The sequence below is a fragment of the Crocodylus porosus genome, unplaced genomic scaffold, assembly GCF_001723895.1.
Source record: "Crocodylus porosus isolate Cpor-Errol unplaced genomic scaffold, CroPor_comp1, whole genome shotgun sequence".
Classification (NCBI taxonomy): Eukaryota; Metazoa; Chordata; order Crocodylia; family Crocodylidae; genus Crocodylus; species Crocodylus porosus.
Genome location: NW_017728886.1, coordinates 253,423,916 through 253,441,676, shown reverse-complemented (window position 1 = coordinate 253,441,676; position 17,761 = coordinate 253,423,916). Strand labels below are relative to the sequence as shown.

The following is a 17,761-nucleotide window of genomic DNA, read 5'->3' as shown; positions in this document are numbered from 1 at the left end:
AGATTGAGGCCCCACCGGTGAGGGAGGGAGTGGGACTGGGGCAGGAGCAGGTGCTATGCAGCTGAGGCAGGGCGCAGGATGAAGGTGTGAATGGCTCATCTGGGGAGTGTGGGAAGGGGGTGGTGGCTCCCACTGCTGCCCAAGCACAGGGGGGCATGGGGGGGGGGCGTGTGCCCCCAGATATGTCTACAGGGTGAGAATGGGCTGCTGCTGCAGGCTGGGGCAGCACCAGGCTTTTCCTGGAAGGGGGGTTGTGTCACGGCTGTGCTGAAGACAGGCAATGGTAGCGATGGGAGTGGAGCAGGCTATGGTGAATTTTGGTGTGCCTGCAGCCTCCCCGTAGCCCTGCTCCCAGTGCTGCCATTGCCCGCCCCAAGCACAGCACAGCCCAGCCCAGCCCCTCATTGGGAAGAGCTTGGTGCTGCACTAGCCCCCAGTAGTAGCCCGCCCTTGTCTTGTATGCAGATCCAGGCACACATGCCCTCCATGCCATCCCAGGGTACACGCAGCAACAGGAGCTGCCCCCCTCCCCGCAAGCTCCATCCCACCCCCTGCCATGGCTGTTGCAGCACCTGCCCCAGCCCCACTCCCTCCCTCACCACGGGGGCCTTGATCTGCCCCCCACACCCCTTACCTCCCCCCTTCCCCCACAACAGACTTACCACCCAGGCACTGCTCTCCATGTGGTGTGGCTGCATATTGGCAATTGGATTGGTGTTGGCTGATATGGCTCGTTCAAAATCAGTCATCAGTATCGGCCAAAAAAATCTCTATCAGTGCATCCCTAGTACATAACCTTTTGAATATGGTTATGGAGCTTCCCGCATTTTATCTACTATTAATCAGAAACCACACAGATCTCAAAGTGCAAGGCTAGTATCGTATTTCTCATAATGCAGGTAGGGAGACTGAGGGTATGTACAAATGTCTGCTGCACCCAGCCTACGTTTAGGCAGCCTACTTTAAGCCGCCTAAATATAGACCAGAAGCAGCATGTACAACTGTTTGCTCCTGCCAGGAGCTGCACAGGCAGCTCGATGCAAGTAACTTGGAGTCGGGGAAGTGGCTCGTGGGCCTATGGGGGAGGGTTTGCCCAGTGAGGGCAAGGGTGGTTGACTGTGTACGGAGGGAGCAGGTCGGGAGGCTAAAAACAGCCAGGTCAGCATTTGGGAGGGGGGATAGATGGAGGGAGGAGTAGGACAACCTCAGGGCAAGGGTAAGAGGGTGGATTTCTCAGGGGCTGTGCTGGGAATATGTTCAGGTGTTCAGGAGACTGAGTTAACCCTTTCCTAGTTCAGACTAATCCTTTCTGAATCTAACTTAGTGCACCTCCTGAGGTAAACTGACTTGGATTGGGTGTGCCATTTATTAGCCGAATTAACCACTCTGAACACCTGCCTGATTGGACATTTAGACAGACCTAACCCTGGATAGGTCATTAATATTGTAATGCCTGTACGTACCCCGAGGCACAAAAGGAATCAGTAGATAACTTGACTTTTAGTCCAGTCTTCCTAGGACACACTGCAACTCGTTACCTGGCACCATACATTCCCATTTGGAATAATGCAGCTGAGAATCAAAACAATGAGAGTCTTCCAATAATATTTTTTTTCTTTTAATCTAAAAAAAATCTTGTCTCTTCTGTAAACTAAATCTCATATGTGCATTTTAAGATGCTTTTTTAAAAATATGATTACATCGTTTTTTCCATAAGAATGAAGGCTCCTGACTCATTCAGTGCTCAAGCTAGTCCTCAGTGAATAGACGTATAGACAATATTTTATTGTATTCTTTTGAATCAATGCATTTCTCAGTGCCTTTTTTACTGTATACCATGAAAACTAGAATAACAGAATTAATCATTTTCTCACTGAATTTTCAATTATTCTTGTTATTATTGTTGTTGGCACAATGTCAGAGTGCTTCAGAATTAATGAATAATTCTACAACACTAATTTGAGATAAAGTAGCATTGTGGTAATCACTAATTCTGGAAGGAACAGAAAGATTTTCTGCTATGTTAATATACCAAAGGCCTGTCTCAGGCGTGTCTGTGACAGCCTCCCCGCCCCACTGGCTACTCAACTCCCTTGCTTTACCCTGACCCTCCCCTTCTGTTCTCTTGCCACACCTTGATGAACATATAACTTTTAAAAAAAGGGGAGACTGCCCAGGGATTCCCAAGAGAGTTCACATCTGCTCCTGGTCTACTCCTGGGTCTTAGTCTGATATAGTTCTGGCCTTGAGCCCAGCCTGGCTCCCATCTATAGGTACCTAGTCCCCACTGGGTCCCAGACCTTCTCTGCTCCCATCTCTGTTCTACTCTCAGGTACCTGGACCCATACTGGTCCTTTCCCCCACTTTCACGTAAGCTTTAGTTCTGCTCCCAGATTGTTGGCCTGTTCTCAGGCCTCTGGCCCTCTCCACCCTGTTCCCAAGCTGTGGCCCTGATCCTAGGCTTGTTGGGACCTTCTCCTCCCCTTAGTCCCTCACAAACCTCCAGATGTTACCACAGGGTGTAATCTTCTAGGTGTTATTTAGGAGCTGCGGCCATGGTGCTCAGGACATATTCTCACAGCAGCCTCCAGAGCCCAACTGCCTGCTCAGCTCAGGGCCTGAGCTTATATACATCCTAAGCCCAGCCCCCTACTGGGTCATATAGCTCCTGATGGTCTGCTGCCACCTCTGCAGCCTGCCTACCCTTAAAGTAGCAGAAGCACCAAGCTTCCTGCTACAGTTGGGTCAAAATGAGCCAGGCAATGAGATGAAGTGTGTTTTAGCAGAAAAAGCACTGGACTAGTCAAGTAACCTGCTGGTTCCTCTTTGTGGCTCAGTCTCCCTAATTGTATTATGAGGAACATGATACTGGCCTCCTTGGGCACACTTTGAAATCTGCATGAATTCTGACTATTAGTAGATAAACCAAAGGGAACTCTCAGTAAATCTGAATTATCCTTTAAGTCATGAGTGGATGTGTTACAAAAAATATGGTCAAGTCCAAGGGTGTACAACCTTTTTGTCTGGTGAGCCAGATGGGTAGTGCCAGGTCTGTCCATAGGCCAGATCCAGTTGGTAGGCTTAAACTGTTATGCAGGCCTGGTGCATCAGGGGCCTGATCCAGCCACAGGGGGGTGCACAGCCTGACCCTGATCCATCTGCTGGAGAGGAAGAGGCGTAGGGAGTGGCCTGACCCCAATCCAAATGCAGGGTGGGTCTGACCCTGATCCTGTTGCACAGCACTAGCCCAAGCAGGGCTGGATTTGGCCACATGGAGCATCCACCTCTCCTCCTCTGCCAAATTTTCTGAATTATGGAGATCCTCATAGGCCAGATGCCATGCCTTTGTGGACCTAAGGTTGAGCACCCCGGTCTAGTCTTAACAACCTTATGTTCAGGGTAGTCCTCTGGCCTGCACTGCACAGGATGTCAGACTAGATGATCATAATGATCTCCTTTGGCCATATTATCTATTAGTCCATATAGTTATGAATTCTGTATAATAGAAATTGAAACACAAAGAAGAATGCCAAAATTGTTGTGTTCATTAATTTTGGGTGCCCAGCTTGAGACTCGTATTCAGAGTACTTGCTATTTTCTACTCCTTTTTACAGGCTTAGAGTGAAACTCCAAGACGTCCCTCTTTTCATAATTTAATGAAGGGGTTGAGGCCTAGTGATGATAATCCTCAGTTTAGTTGGGAGCTTTGAGTTCTTAATTCTTTTTCACATTTGGCCTTGGCTATATCAAAGTAGGTGACCAAAAAATGAGAAATATCCCCTCCTCAGACCCAGTCAGCCATGTAAAAGCTTAGCTTAAATAACTATTTCAGTATTGTATGGGAGCTGTGTGGCAGAAGCAAAAAAGGCAGAACTGGGGGGAAGAATCAAAGCATCTTGGTATATGCCTTGACTTAGGTGTTGCCCTATCTAAATTTTGAGCACCTGCCTTAGGAGGATAATTTAGAATCTCTACAGAGTATCTATACAGTCAATGAAGTACAATTTATAATTAGGAACCTACTGAAATTGCAATTTTGTGGAAATCCAGCATTGCCTGCAAAACTCAGGCAATGCCTGTGAAATCTGTGGGGAAAAAAACTTGCTGAAAATAAGTGGCACTGCGGCCCGTGGGGAAGGGCTGAGGGGGGCTGTCATCACAAAGAAGCGCCCGAGATGACTGCTGCCCCTGCCCCAGCCCATTGCCACTGACTGACTGAGAGGCTGCCTGTCATGTGGCCCCACCCCTCTCCACCAATTGGTGGTGAGGGGCAGGACCGCATGACAGATAGCTCTTGCAAGCAATTGGTGGTGAGGGGTGGGCTTGTACGATGGACAACCTTTGCAACCAATCAGCGGTGAGGGCCAAGGCCCTGAGGCCAATCAGAGGTGTGTGCATGGGGGGAGAGGTGGGCCACCATGGTCAGCCTGTGAAAATGGCTGCCAGACCTGCAATCTCCCCACAAAGTTGGCTGCCCACCTCCTTGAGTTGGGCAAGACCTTATTCCCAATCTCTAGGAATGTTATCCAGTCCAGTCAGACTCTAGAGGCACCTGAGAGCAATTCAGGTTTGCATTTCTGGGAGCTCTACATAGAAAATCTGGCGCTGTTTCTCTAGGACAGCATTCAGCTACTTCAGCCATGACTTCCTGCTTTATTAACCGCACACCTTCAGTTCTTCTGTCATATAAGGCCAGGGTGTTACAGAGAACCACCTCCTTTAACGCATAGCTCTTATTCATTCCTTAATCATCATCCATGTCACACACCCAATGAGTGTAGGGACAGACTCCATTTATTTTTTATCTTTTTCTTCCAGAAAAAATATTTTGTTGGAATGATTTTTAAAATCCCAGCAGAAAATCCAAAGCATATTCAATATACATAATAAAGTTGGCACATCTAATCAAAAGAAAGCAGAGCCATACCAAAACCAATGTCAAGACAAAACCAAAACAGACACAGAAAACCCACAAGTAAATTAAGTAAAAGAGTTGACTACTACTACTGAAGTTGAATAGTACCATACTCTTCAAACCACCCCACTGCTCTCAGTTACAATCCTAAGGTAATTAAAGTGCTTCTCACAGTGAGTATAGGAGACTGAATGCAACCCTACACATTCACATATCTAAATCATGTAGATATCTCAGTTAAAAGTTTATAGCAAGTGCCTAGACTAAAGAGAGATAATGTTTTCACATATTCAGAAACATAACTAGTGGCTTGAACTGTCCATTTATGGCCAAAAAGACAAAAGAATTAGTGGGAATAAGGGCTGCAAGGACATACAAGTTGATGAAGAAAATAATCCATACGGGGGAGGGAAGTAATCACACTGGGATGCAAAAAGACCAATCCCTGTTGATTTTGTAGAGAAACAGCCCATGTCAAGTAGCATAAAACCAGATCATCATCTCAGAAGGCAGGTAAATTTATAGTTTTCCTACTTTGAGTTCACGCACTTCCAGATCATTAGAGTGTCTACTAAAAATAAAGAAAGGACCTGAAACTCAGCTTCCCAGCATTTGTGAAATGACGCTGCTATGAAGCCTGCTGAAAATGAGTAAATGGCACATGATAGCACTTGGTTTCTCTATTTTCATCAAAGCTTGTGAATCTACTGAATAAATTCAAACTAAGAAATTATATTCAGGGTTGAGTACATCTGCAGATAAATCATTAGAGGGTGCTTTTTCCCTTATAAGATCTAGTGCGAGATTTTTTTATTTATCATTTTCCCCTTAGTCCAAAGCACTGCTCCAAACTAGAACTTAGTGTGCAGTGTCCTGATTTAGGAAGGCACTTTAATGCATCTAAATACAAGTGACTACATTCACTAACTGAATCAAGGCCTATTCAAGATGGAATTTACTCCTTTGGTCAGGAAATGATTTATAGGTTGGTTAGAAAGGAAACACTCGTTTTCTTACACTCCTCTTTTCTCTCCAAACATCATAGACTTCATGTAATATTTGAGAAGTTGCTTAATCACTTTCTACTTCAGTTCCTGATTTGTAAAACTAGGATACTATTTCCTTTCTCCCACACTTTGTTTTCTATTTAGACTGAAATCTCTTATTTCCCACTATGTGTATATACAGTACCTAGCATGATAGGCCTCAGTCTTGGCTGGTCTCTGCAGGTGCTACAATACATATGAAAATGACATAATGCCTATGAATATAGGGATCACACAATTGTAAAAGCTTATCTAGGGAAAAAGGAACTTGAGAAAAAACATAATAGGAACAACAACAGAATCACTCAGCAAAAAACCTGAAAACAATATTAAGGATTTGTGCAAACAGCAAAACTAAGTGTATAGGCCTTAGCGCCAACAGAAATATTTGTGTGGATATAAGGATGAAGATACCAGCTGGAGTACCAAAATATACAAGACTGGTAGCAGAATTAGAATAATTGCTAAAATATTAAACTTCCTAAATTGTTTCCAAATTCTTTAATTAATTGAGGTTGTTCAATTATTTCTTGTAGGCTGTTGTTTTTGTTTCACTCTTAAGTGTTTTAAAAAACAACATATTAAGTGTTATATTTGCCACTTTATAATCCTTCAAAGTCTCCCATAATATAGTGAACTTTACAGAATGTCAGTTAAAGGTTCACTTATCTCCATGCCAATTTCCTTTAAAACCTGTGACTCAGCATGTCATCTGAAATCAATTACTCTGTGTACTTTAAATGCATTTAACTTTCATAACCAAGTCTTAACTGTATGCTATATAGCTTGCTTGTATAAGAGCTATCACTGACCCGAAAGTGGTCATTACCCTGCTTGCTGCTTGGGTGCATGCACGTGCACACACGCACAACCCTCTCCCCACACTCCTTCCTATACAAGCAAAAACCCTGCTTAATCTTGCTTTTTATCAACTATAGATGTTTTTAAACATTTTTTTTCAAGAGGTCTGATGTTAGGTGCAATTTGCCTTATATTTCTTACTTTTACTACTGATCCTCCAATGACAATTTTTAAATAGTTTTTGCTTCTTAATTTTTTCATATTGCTGTCACAGATTAAAGTTTTCAGATGTGACTCCGGTTTTCAAATGTGATTCTGGCTTATATATATGGGCCTCATTTTCGGATGCTGAAGGCACACCCTTCCTGAATATCAAGTCATTAAACTTATCTCCAGCTGGACCTTAGCCTTCCATCTCAAAAATGAGATCCAAAAACGATCAGTCTCTTACCTAACCTAAAGAATGCATTGCCTTCTGCTATTCTGCCCAGTTCACTCTAGATCATTAATTTACCACTGATTGGATCATTAGGACACTACACGATTAACCTCTTTCCAGTATGAACATTAATTATTTATTTCCACTCTCGTTTTCAGTCTCTCACCCCGTGTTTAGTTTCTTCACAAAATAATAATAAAAATTGCTAGGCAAAAGCCAGGGATAGGACTTGATTTGCTAAGGCTTACAAACTACCATTTCATGTTTTGTGCTGTTTCTAGCAACAGACTAGAAATCAATCCTATGGTGTTACACAGACTTACTAAAAAAATCTTCCGAGTCCAGGAGCTGCAGCATTTAACTTGTTCACTTCCTGAATGGGAACACTGTCAAGGTTCTGCCCTGAAAACTTCATAGATTTCAGTAAAGTGTTATTCTGAGACATTTGTTTGCTAAGGGTCAGGTTCAGTCATTCTTACTCACGGTGAGTGATGGATTTCGGAAGGGTTACTTGCAGAGGAAGATATTACTCAGCATGACTAAAGGTGGCACAAGTTGACCCTAGGTATCTTTAAATGTTTCCAGGGATATTCATTCATAAGCTCCCAGTAAAAAAATAGGATGACATACAAGTGGTTAAATCTGGGACTTAGGAGAACAGTGTTTACTTTTCTGTTCTGAAATCATGGGCAAATTACTTGTGCCCAGATCCATAAAGGTATTTTTAAGCTCCTAACTTCTACCAAAATCCATGGGAGGGAGGCAATGAAATATGTTTGTGGATTTGAGCCTTAGCCTCTTTGGGCCTCTTGCCCAGTTGTAGAATGGGTATAATTGTTTCCCTCCCCCTGATAGGGGATTTCTGGCAGTAAATATGTTATACAGTAGTGGTACTTAATCTTTTAGCTCGGTGGACCACGTGAGTGGTGTGGGAGTGGCCCCTGGGCTAGATCAAGCCCTGCACACCAGGATTAGACACTGGGATGATGAGATTGGGCTCCAGGGGCCGACACCACCCCCTCCTGTCAGAATCGTGCCCTGGGGACCTGGTACCACCTTCACATGCCAAGATTAGATCCTGGGCTCTGGTGCCACCCTCTCCCAACCCTGTGCACTGGCATCAGGTGCCCATTACAGCACACAGGGCCTGGGGCTCACCATGGGTCTGGACATTTGGCAGCAAGGGACCACTCCTATGCTACCAAGTTTCTGGATCTATGGATAACATGGCACTGAAGGCTAGATCTGGCCCATGGGCTAGAGAAAATTAATGATCTGGAGTGAACCAGAAAAAAAAAAGCAGAAGGAAATGAGTACCGTGAGGTGTAAAGACTAGCCTTAGTGGATATTAGACATAGGGACAGTGAGAAACAACCTAAGGAAAGACATACCAGCTCCAGTATCCAAATGCTTCTCTTTACATTATTTCTGTGTGTTGTTTCATTGGTCCTATAAAACTAATTATCATAAATTAATATGACTCCAGAATAATCTGATTCTTAATAGCATTACTGATGTAGAAGGCAGAAAGATCACCAAGAAGGGAAGGTCAATGTACCCTGCCTCATGAGGATTAACAAAGGGAATAAGTATTTTTTATTTTTGAAACAGAATCCAATATTTTACGTCAAAATATTACTGTCAGTAAGTTCCACGCATTTGATTTATCACCACTTCATGCTGCTCCCCTATAAACTTCCTTTTCCAGCAGGCATGTAGTCAAAATGACATTTAGTCTTCCAACAGCTTGCCAGTGGCAGCTATTTATAGTAAATATTTACTGATAGTTGAACAGAAAAATAAAATTGTATACATGACAATAATTTGGAAGCTACTGATCTAATTCAGTTGGATCAACATTTTAGTACAGGAGCTACAATAAAAGACAAAACTATGTTATGACTCACGTTTCCTTTATTTTTAGAATGTCTCACGCTGCATTGCTGACTGAGACTTGTGAATCTACACTGATGTTACTTCCTAGAATCTCACAGAGACGTGATGCTTAGTGAGAGATTTTTATAAACCATATAAGCTTATCACTGAAGTTAACCATCACACTGGCTATGAAAAAGTTCCCTGTCTATGAAGTCTCTTATTTATGAGAGCTGATTTTGTAGTCTGATCAGCTTATTTTCAGTTTGTAATTTTTAAGTCATGATAACAACATCAGAAAGATACAGACATTGGGCAGAATCTGGAAGCCTCAAAATTCCACTTCTTGCTACAAAGAAATATAATATTATATATATATATATATATATACACACACACACACACACACACATACACATCTTATGTATATTTTATTCATAAGCTTAACAGCATACAATGAGATTTACCTTTCTGGGTGCCAAATTAACCAGAACTATAAATTAAATACGATCCACTCTTTCACAGTAGCAAATTAAAGCCATATCTAGATTGCAGCATAACCACATTGGGCAACAGAACCCACAGCCATGATGTGCTGCTCCAGGCATGCTGCTGTGCAGCTGAGCTCATGTGGTATCAAGGATGAGTTAATTAGTACTACTCAGGGACAGTGTCCATGAGTATGCCCTCAGCACCATGCATGAATCACAGAGGATTAGGACTGGAAGGGACCTCCAGATGTCATGTAGTCCAACCCCCTGTCATCCCAAACCACAATCTAAACTCTGCAAAAGAGTACCATCAACTCCAAAACAACACAAAACTAACACCCTAACCTGCCACAACTAAAGTAGGTGAAACACAGCAGCCAGCTTCTTGCTTCTATGAAATGTTGTCAATATATAGGCCATACACCCTGCTACAAAGGAAAACAAAAAACCTCTGTACCAATCTGACCATGAGGTCATTTTTTTTTCCTGATCACAAATATGGCAATTGAGTATGGAGAAGCAATGGAGGACTAAGACCCTGTAGCCAGGAATCTGTGGCTTTGGTCTCAGGAGGACCACTGGCACACCCCAATCAAAGTCCCCAGCCTGAGCTGTAGCCAACACCCAATGACTCTAAGGAAGGCTTAAAAACACTCTGACACTTGTAGCAGAAAAGGCACCAGCAAAACCCAGAAGGATGGGAAATACCCACAGAAGAACATAAGCAAAGCTATTCCTAGATCATCCCCAACCAGTGGCTGTTCAAACTCTTCTTGAACATCTTGCAATGGAGAGTTCCTATGCAGTCTTCTACCACCTCATTGCTCTAAATGTGAAGACATTTTTCTGGTTATCCAATCTAAATTTACTTTGCTGCAACTTCAAACTATCGGTCCACATCCTCCTCTCTACAGCAAGAGAAAAAAAGATGCTTTCCCTCTTTATGGCAGGCCTTCAAGTACTTAAAGACTGCTATCATGTCCCCTGTTAAGTGACTTTTCTGCAAGCCGAACATGCCTAGCTCCCCAGCCTCTCCTCATACGACTTGCCTTCCAAGTTTTCATCATCTTTGTTGCTTGCCTCTGGACCCTCTCTAACTTTTCTGTTCCCTTTTTAAAAGGTGGAGCTCAGAACTACACACAGTACTCCAGATGAGGCCTAACCAGTACCAAGTAAGGAGGCATTATCAACATCCTTGTTTTGCACCTACTGTTCTATTGATGCATCCCAAAACCACATTCACCTTTTGTGAGGCTGCATCACACTGCAGACTCATATGGATTCTGGGATCTATCAAGACTACAAAGTTGTTTTCCATAGTGCTGCCATCCAGCCAGGTGTCACCCATTTTATATTTGTATTTTTGATTATTCCTCCTCAGGTGTAGCATCTTGCATTTGTCTGCACTGAACTTCATACTGTTAGCTCTAGTCCAACTTTCCACTCTGTCGAGATCCTTCTGAATTGCACTCACATCCTCTGAGATGTTCCCAGTTTTTCCCAGTTTCATGTCTTCTGCAAACTTCCTTAAGAAGCTTTCTATGTCAGCATCTAAACTGTCAATAAACATGTTAAACAGCACCAGGCCCAAGACAGGCCCTTGTGGGACCTGATGCAAACTCTCCTGCCATTCTGACATGGACCCATTAATAATTAACCTTTGTTTCCATGGATCCAATTATCTATCCACCTTGTAGTAGTTTTATCTAAACCACATCTATCAAATTTATGAGAAGGTTTTGTGGGACCTTGTCAAAAGCCTTTCTGAAGTCCAAATACGCTATATCCACCCAGACAGTTACCTTGTCAAACAAGGATATCAAATTTGTTTGACACAATTGCATTTCATAAATCCATGCTGGCTGCCTGTGACCAGCCTTTCCTCCTCCAAATGCTTGCAAATGGTCTTCCGTAGGCTATGGCTCCTGTAACTTCCTAGGTATGGAGGTGAGGTTAAGCCATCTGTAGTTCCCTTGGTCCTTTTTGCTTTTTTTGAAGACGGGGCACTACATTAGCTCTTTTTCAGTCTTCTGGTCCCTGGCTCATCCCACAACTTCATAAAGATCCCTGCCAAGGCCTCTGAGATTTCCTCTACAAGCTCCTTCAGTACCCTGGAATGAAATTCATCCAGCCCTGCTGACCTGAATTCATTCAGACGCAACAAAACCTCGCTGATTGTCTCTTTTGTCGTCTCCTCCCTAAGCTTGCCCTCTTCCTTATCCAGATAATCCTTATTAGGTGTTCGGCTGCAGCTTAATTTTTTAGTGAAGACTGAGACAAAGTAGGTGTTGAGTAGCTCGGTCTTCTTCACATCTTTAGTTAGGGGTTCCCCCTGACTTGCTAAGAAAAGACCCACAGCTTCCCTGGTCCTTCTTTTCTGGCCAGCATACTTATATAACCTCTTCCTGATGTCCTAAACCTTCTTTCCTGGGTGCAGGTCGTTCTTTATCTTTGCTTTCCTGATTTAGTCCCCCCAGGCTCTTACTATTTCCTGGTACACTTCCTTGGTGACATGCCCATTCTTCCATTGCTTGCGTGCTTTCCTTTTGCATTTGAGGTGTGACCGCCAGGTTGCGATTCCCCGTTGTCAGGTGGTTCTAGTCCTGTAGGTAGGTGACACTACCCTCTTGGGACCGCTTCAGTATCGGAGCAGCTCTCTCTTGCCCAAGTCCCCGACCTTGTTCTCGTCTGCCACGACTTGATGTTCTACAGTGTCAAGGTCGGTTCGCGGTACACTCTGTGGCCCAGGTCCCTTGGCAGTCACATCACGGGGCTCCACCATCCCTGCACGCCGGCCTCACGCCACCTCTAATGCGTTCTTTCCTGTTTGAACCTGTACGAAGTCACAGCACAGGTTCGGCCTCACCAAAGCACCAGCGACCCTCTTTCTATGAAGATGCTACCTTAGCTATCCCAGCTGGGGCAACCAACATCACGAAACAAAACACAACAAACAAACATAAAGACCCGCTACTCAGCCCCTCTACATGCTGAGCATCCTATCTGGACCTCCCCGGTCCTTCTGGGCCATCCTTGGCCCCTAGTCTCCCTGGTGCCACTACAATTCCACGGCACTGTGGCTCGGCAGCGATCCCCGCCCCGACTACACCCTGCTCTCCTGGGTCTTCTCCCCCTTTTTGTGGCTGAGTCTCCACACCGTCACCTCGGCATTCCACCTGCCGGTCACGCTGTCTTTGGGCTTGTGCTCCGTCGCGCCCTCCGTGGCTGTGCTTCCCTCTCCTCCTCTATCAGGAGCAGCCTCCAGCCACGCTGTCTGCCTCTTCTCCTCCGGAGCCACGCCGTCAGCCGATGCTGCTGTCTTTCTCCCCGGTGGAGCCGGTAGCTGCCCCTCCGTGGCGTTCTCCGCCCCTCTCGCCGGCGGAGCTGTTAATTGCTCTGCCCTGGGGCTATCTGCCCCTTCCGCGGCTGCAGCTGCCGCTTTTAACTTCCCCGGCTGGCGTCCTTCCGTGACTTCACCGGCTGGATGCACCTGTATAAACAGGTGGCTGATGTGCCGCGCGGGTCCTCTCTGTGGCGTCGCGTGCTCCTCCTCGGGTTCTGCAGGTAAGCCCAGTTTACTAGTTGTCTCCCCGGGACATGAGGCATTTTAGAAGCTCCATGTGCAGCCACGTTGGTTTCTTGCCATTCTTCTTGTGCTTCCATTGTGCTGGGACAGTTTCTGGTTGAGCTTCTACTGTGCCCTTTAGAAGCTCCTAGCCCTCCTGGGTGACCTTATCCTCCAATCCTATCCCAGGAGAGAGGGTACTCCTGGGAAGGGATGGAATCTACCTCATGAGGAAGGGTAAGTCCCTGTTCATGGCCAGGATGACCGATCTTCTGGACAGGGCTTTAAACCAAGATTGTGGGGGGGACGGGGATACACAAATTCAGACATGTCCAGGGATCAACATACAAGCAAGCCCAGTAGATAGGGACACTGCGAAAGCCACTTTTTCAGGAGCTGAGGGAATAGTTCACTATCAGGGGGACAGGAACATGAGGGCCTCGGTAGGACTCAGGTGCCTGTAGACAAATGCCAGGAGCATGGGGAACAAGCAGAAGGAGCTATCCCTCCTTCTCACCAGTGAGTATTATGATCTAGTAGGGATTACGGAGACCTGGTGGGACTCTTCACATGACTGGAGCGTATCTAGAGAGGGCTACACCCTGCATAGAAGTGGTTGGGTGGGGAAGAAAGGTGGAGGTGTTGCTCTCTATGTGAAAGAGTAGTATACCTCCTTGGAGGCCAACACCGACTCCAAAAATGGACAGCTTGAAACCCTCTTGGTCAAGGTGCGGGGGGATGGGGAAAGGGGGCAGCTAGAGACACCTAACTGTAGGTGTATACTACAGACCACCAAACCAGGGGGAGGAACTCGATCTGGAGTTCACCGGAGAATTGACTGAGGTGGCACATGTACATGACGTGGATGTCACGGGCGATTTTAATTATCCATACATCTCTTGGAAGGAACACTCAGCCAAGTTGGATCCTTCTTGACCTGTGTCGAGGAGCTCTTTGCGACTCAGGAGGTGCATGGGTCAACCAGAGGTGATGCTCTGCTAGACTTGGTCCTGGTCAAAGGAAACGTTCTCGTGACCGACTTAAATATAGAGGAAGTCTGGGCAACAGTGACCATGAAACAATCATGTTCACTGTCTGATGTAAGGCAGACAAATTGGATAGCAGGACTGAAGTCTTAGACTTCAAAATTACAAATTTCAAGAATCTTAGGTCACTAATAGGGCAAATGCTATGGGACCAGGGACCAAAAGCAAAAGATGTGCACGAGGAACAGTTGTTCTTTAAGGACACGATCCTTGAAGCACAAAGGAAGTCCATTCCCATGTGCAGAAAAGGTAACAGAAGGTCTGGGAAGCCCTCTTGGCTAAACAGGGAAATCTTGGTCCTCTTAAGAAAGAAGAAAGAGGTGTATAAACAATGGAAGCTCAGGGTGGGCCCCAAAGAGGACTATTCCATGATGGTGGCCCACATTGGCAGGGAACAGATAAGACAGGCTACAGTGGTAACCAAACTTAGATTAGCAGCGGGAATCAAGGACAACAAGAAGTCCTTCTTTGGGTACACAGGGAACAGGAGGAAAACAAATGGGAGTGTGGGGCCACTGCTCAACAACTCAGCACCCAGGAGAAAGCTGAACTCCTGAATGACTACTTTGCCTTGGTCTTTCACCAGACCAAGGGGAAAACCATGCCAAGTAGAGTAGAGAATGAGCATAGTATCAATAATCGCCTTCCTACTATTGCCGTAGAACTGGTGTATGACCAATTAAAAAAATGAGACATATACATGTCAGTGGGACCAGATGATCTTCATCCGGGAGTGTCAAAGGAGATGGTCAAAGTCATTGCAGAACCCAGGGTGAAACTCTTCCCCAACTCATGGTGTTCTGGAGAAGTTCCTGAGGCCTGGATGAGAGACAATGTTGTGCCCATCGACAAGAAGGGCAGAAGGGAGGACCTGGGTAACTATATGCCAATAAGCCTAACTTCCATCCTAGGGAAAATCCTAGAAAAGTTCATCAAGGAGTCTATCTGCAATAAGCTTGCAGAAGGTAAGATTCTGAGTCACAGACAGCATGGCTTCATTGTGGGTAGGTCTTGCCTTACTAACCTCATCTTCTATGACTAGGTAACTCACCACCATGACATGAAAGAGAAGGTTGATATTGTATACCTTGACTTCCAAAAGGCCTTTGATCTAGTATCCCATGATGTCCTCATGAGAAATTTGAAGGATTGTGGGCTTAACTTCAAGACAGTCAGGTGGGTGAGAAACTGGCTGCAGGATAGGACCCAGAGAGTCGTAGTGAATGGATCTGTGTCATCCTGGTGAGAAGTGCACAGTGGTGTCCCACAGAGGTCAGTGCTTGGGTCCAGTACTTTTCAAAATCTTTATTAACGATTTGAATGTGGGGGTGAAGAGCTCACTGCCCAAGTTCACGGATGACACCAAGTTATGGGGGAGTGTGGTCACACTTGAAGATAGGCTACATATACAGGTGGAGCTAGACAGACTAGTAAATTGGGTGGATCGGAACCTGATGAAGTTCAACATTGAGAAATGTAAAGTGCTCCACCTCGGGACAAGCAACCCCCAACACACCTACAGGCTTGGTGGCACCAAAGTGACTAGCACCGTGGATAAAAGGGACCCAGGGGTAATAATAGACCACTATATGAATATGAGCTGGCAGTGCGATGCTGTAGCCAGCAGGGCAAACAATACTCTGGCATGTATCAATTGATGCATCTCCAGCAAAACCAAAGAGGTGATTCTTCCACTCTACTTGGCACTGGTGAGACCACAGGTAGAGTACTGTGTCCAGTTCTGGGCACCACACTTTAACAAGGACATGGACAAGCTTGAAATAATCCAAAGAAGAGCCACCTGTATGATCAGAGTCTTAAAAGGCAAGCCGTACGAGGAAAGGCTGAGGGATCTGGGACTCCTCAGCCTGAGGAAAAGAAGGCTGAAAGGGGACCTGGTAGCAGTTTACCACTACATTAAGGGAGTTCATCAGGGGCTCGGTGAGCAACTTTTCACTAGGGCACTCGAGGGGAAAACCAGCCACAAACTCATGGAAGATCGATTCAGGCTCAACATTGGGAAAAACTTTTTCCACAGTCAGGATGTCCAGACTGTGGAATAAGCTTCCTCCAGAGGTGATGCAGTCACCTACCCTGGAAATCTTCAAGAGGAGACTAGACAGTCACCTTGTTGGGGTCACCTGACCCCCAGTTATCTTTTCTGCTTGGTGCAGGGAGCTGGCCCTGATGATTTTGCAAGGTCCCTTCCAGCTTTACAATCTATGAATCTATCCTCCCTTGGCAGCATGCCTATTAACAACTTGAGTTGGGTGAAATCCTCCGTTTTGAAATCTAGTATCCTAATTTTCCTGACCGTTTCCAGGTCAGGAGGCAGTATAATGGGAGCTGCATAATGGGAGGGAGGGAGCCACTGCCTTGCACTATAAATCTATGGTTAAGGCCTAGCCTAAGAGTACTGCCTTGTGGCAAAGCAATCCTTCGTTTATCATGTACTTTTGCACTCTAACTTGTTTTCCCTATATAATTGTCAGTTTAACAAACTTCATATTAATTGTCTCAGGTCAGTAAAGTTGTCATAAACCAAATGATTTAAGATATCATAGGAGGATTCTCAAATCGCAGTTGGAGCATGAATGCACACACCTCTCAAAATGAAGTTAAAGACAATCAAGTAATAAGAACGTGGTGATGGGTGCCAGAACAAAAGCCAAAATGAGGTAGAAATGCAACCACCTAATGTCAAGTTCCTTAAAGGCTTTTATAAATCAAAAGTGCAATTTTATGATGTGAAAGATTACCTGTAAACAACTAAGGTAAAGCATCAACATAGGAATATTATGTTCATAAGTGTGCCCAAACAGGTGAACAGTTTACTAGCAATGAAAAAGTCCTTATGGTAGTACTCAGAGTAAAATAATCAAGCCTGTGTCATGGGAAGATACGCTGATATGAAGAGCACAGACTATCCAAACTGAGCAGCTAGAAAATGGGTCATATTACATCCAACTCAGGGAGGAGAGGGGAGGGGGTGGAGGTTTCTTGAGAAAGGGAAGGTTGTAAAAAATAATGAAATTCTTAATTTGGCTTCATTACTTATGAACAATGCTCTGAATAAACAACAAGACAAAGGTGGAAGAAACCTCCTTGTACCAATGACCTTTACTCAGCAATAAAATTTAAATTTTCCCAGGCCTGAGAAAAGGTAGCTCCAACACAGGCAGCTGATATTATCATCTAATCATTTCTTCATTGCAGATGCTGAACTTTCAGGTTTTCCTAAGTACAGAGAGACGTGTATTGCACCAGCATACTGATGAGGCTCTTTTCCACATTCAAAGTGGTAGCTCCAAACATGGAAGACTGTATGATGCTTCAAAATGCTTGAAAACGGCATAGCTATCTGTCAGCTTATAGGCCTTTCTCAGAGATACGGGAAAGAACAGTTCTTGATCCAGCAACAGTGTCTTTTATTCACCAAAGAAATAACCTCACACAGGCTGAGAGCCATGGGGCTCTTTAGCCTGTACAAGCGCAGGCTCAGGGGTGATCTGATGGCCACCTATAAGTTTATCAGGGGTGACCACCAGGATCTGGGGGAACGTTTGTTCACCAGAGCGCCCCA

At 44.9% G+C, this 17,761-nt stretch overlaps 1 protein-coding gene across 2 annotated transcripts in view; it reads right to left on the bottom strand.

Annotated features, from left to right (window-relative positions):
• Positions 1-17,761, bottom strand: part of LOC109321964 (E3 SUMO-protein ligase NSE2-like) — a 154,166-nt gene that overhangs the window by 43,204 nt on the left and 93,201 nt on the right. The window lies entirely within an intron of this gene.